General features: G+C 33.7%; 1 protein-coding gene and 1 long non-coding RNA gene across 3 annotated transcripts in view; both read left to right on the forward strand.

Moving 5' to 3' along the window:
• LOC110020535 (GTP-binding protein TypA/BipA homolog) overlaps positions 1-2,856 on the forward strand; it is a 107,424-nt gene that overhangs the window by 71,411 nt on the left and 33,157 nt on the right. The gene's annotated exons all lie outside the window — the stretch shown is intronic.
• Positions 1,580-2,856, forward strand: part of LOC110020536 — a 23,621-nt gene continuing 22,344 nt past the window's right edge. The window contains exons 1-4 of one of the 2 annotated variants that reach the window (XR_002293539.1): positions 1,580-1,658; positions 1,735-1,855; positions 2,011-2,074; positions 2,209-2,230. This is a non-coding gene — a long non-coding RNA (uncharacterized LOC110020536). Of the gene's footprint in view, positions 1,659-1,734; positions 1,856-2,010; positions 2,075-2,208; positions 2,231-2,856 lie in introns of those variants that run through there. The other variant, XR_002293538.1, reaches the window with a different exon arrangement.

Below are 2,856 nucleotides of genomic sequence, written 5' to 3' on the forward strand. Positions count from 1 at the left end.
CAATGAAAGGCAATGGGCGGCTTGCAATGGGCAGGGCGGGGGTAGGGGTGGGGGTGGCGAGTGGTGGCTTGCCGGTAGTATTTTTATATTTTAATGAACGATGTAATTCAAATTTAGTCAAATTGGGGAATTTTATTAATCCAAAATGAAGTATGATGTATACTTCAAATTTATTTAGATTTTTATATTGCATTTGTAATTCTTCAAACCAAACACACTATTTTCTAAAATTTATGCAAAAGAATTACAGTACACCATAAATCTACTCAACCAAATGGTCCCTTAACCTCTTGATCACTTAGGAAAGTTCTTAGAGTGCTTTGCATTAAGTGACACTGCCACTAGTTGCTGCTCGCGTCTTGCCCATCATTGATGCTGCCTGCTTGCACTTGACCGCCACCACAATCGTCAACCACCTGTCACAGCTGCCTGCCCCCTTCTGCTTGCCGTGGTCCTCCGTCACCCCCACCAAACTTAACGGGTTTATTTTACATTGAATTTATTTTCTTCAAACCAAAAAAAAAAGTACAAAATTCTGCATTTATTTTATACTGAACCAAATAACTATAAAAAATTCCAAACATAGTACATTACTTTAACATTATATTTCTCTTACACTCCCTTTTTCCACAAACCAAACAACCAAATTTATTTCAGATCTACTTTGTTAGCGTTAGTTGGAAATTTCATTCGGAAATAAAATGCACGATTCTTTCATCCAAAATAAAGCTCCTCCTTTTTGTGAATCAATGTTGGCATTATCTAGTAAGTTGTGGGATGCGGCTACTATGTACTCATTGGCAGCTTCTTTTCAGACTAAATACTCCCTAGCTTATAGTTGTGGCCTTTTTATGTCACTTCAACTCCGCCGCCTCTGTTTTTTCTATAAAGATGTAGACTCATACGTAAGCTGAGCTATGGGAGGATATTACAGGGAGTTCCTTTTTACGGAGACACATTGCATTAATTGAATTGCCTTTATTTGATCTTGACAGTCTTAACCCACATTTATCAACAAATCCATACAACTATGTAGACCTTAAAGGGTACTTGATTTGTTGGCACAACTTTAGTAATTTACAATGAAAGCTCCTTGGAAGTCTTATGCTTTAGAGGTTCTATAAATTGAAGTTTGTTTTATGCAATGTGTTAAAGTTCACTTTGGAATCACTTCGATGACTTTGTATGAGTATATTCTTCATTTTGCACCACAATTGATATTTTGGCTTATCATCTTCTGCATATAATACTTAGGCCAATTCCTTCGACAGATGTTTCGACTTGAAATCTTTCGCCATGAAGTTCTTATCATGCCTTTCTTTCACGAAATATTAAAAATGGAATTATAACCCAGCCTTTGTAATTGCTCAATGAAGAATATCTTGTAATCTTGAAATTGCAAATTTAATATGACCATCAGATTTTTTTTTAATTCTGTGGTTTATCTTCTGAAATCATCTTAATAATTTAATTTAGACTGTATTAATGTAAAAACATTTTGAGGTAGGTTTCATGATTCCAAATAGTGGAGTTTTATGATACTAAATATAAAGTGTTGTGAAAGTACGAGGTCTGCATCTTGATTCTGTTTGAATTGATTTCAGCCACCCAACTGGAAAGTTAACCTGGCCCCAAAAATTCAGAACCACAGAGGATAGGTTGATATTGAAACTTTATGATTTGGTTCAGGCTTCGACAAACCTTACTTTATTTACTATAAATTTTAAATTTCAGTTGACTGGAGGAAAAATAGGTGACCGCCTGTTGGCTGAAGCTGAAACAAATCTTGCTATAAATGTTATTCCAGGTGCATCTGAATCCTTTGAAGTTCAAGGGAGAGGAGAGCTACAATTAGGTATGTTTTGTGTGTTTTTTTTTCCATTTCAGTTTATTTATCATTTATTATATTTTCAGTTTTTTATTCCTTTTTTATATTTTTTGAATAACTCGAGTCAATTTATCCTATGATATATTAGATATTCTTGTGCTTACAGTTGTTGTAAATCCCAGGTATTTTAATTGAAAACATGAGGCGTGAAGGATTTGAGCTGTCTGTGTCGCCGCCAAGGGTCATGTGAGTTTACAAGGAAGCTTTTGTAATAACTATAGTTCTTTATTATTTTTATTATTTTTGAGTATATTTGTTTTGTTCTTTTTGTTTGCTACTTTAAAGAATGCTTTTATGATCTTAACTGATATTTATGTTAGACACATGCTTTAGAGGAAATTGAAGGAAAGACAATGGAAAAGGAGAAGAGAGAAAAGTGAGAGGTGAATACTGTCTAATTTGCGTTTTAAAGAGCTAGCATGGAAAATTAATCAGGTGACAAATGCACATAGTGGTTCAAATTAGTTAGAGAGGTGAGCACTGGGGGTGTGATGGGGAATGATGGATAATTGTAGTCGTTATTATTAAAGAGTCAGTTCCTTAAACGGTTTCTTATAACAGACGTTAAACTTTGTAAGCTCATCTTCATGGAGTCCTTTATCAAATCACTAGAATAGCATTGATCATAGTGATTTAGCATCAACGCTTGTTCAACGATGGCTTTGGTTCCTATAGCCATATGCACATTCTTAGGATTTAAATTCAATTTTCTTTGATGAAGTGACTTCTGCCAATTCCTATATGATGTTTATTTACATTTGGGTTTGCTGTTATGGATTGCGGATGCTTGAGCCAATGTATTATCTTTGACAAATGACTTCCAGAGTTTGGGAATATAAATAAAAGATCTTAAAATTTGTAAAATATTATTTTTATTAATAATAAAATTCTAACTTTTGTTGAATGTTGCATACTATTTTAGAAGTTGATTATTTTTTTACTTTACTACAAGTGTGATTGCTATTTTT

The sequence above is a fragment of the Phalaenopsis equestris genome, unplaced genomic scaffold (genome assembly GCF_001263595.1).
Source record: "Phalaenopsis equestris unplaced genomic scaffold, ASM126359v1 Scaffold000099, whole genome shotgun sequence".
In the NCBI taxonomy this organism is placed as follows: domain Eukaryota; kingdom Viridiplantae; phylum Streptophyta; class Magnoliopsida; order Asparagales; family Orchidaceae; genus Phalaenopsis; species Phalaenopsis equestris.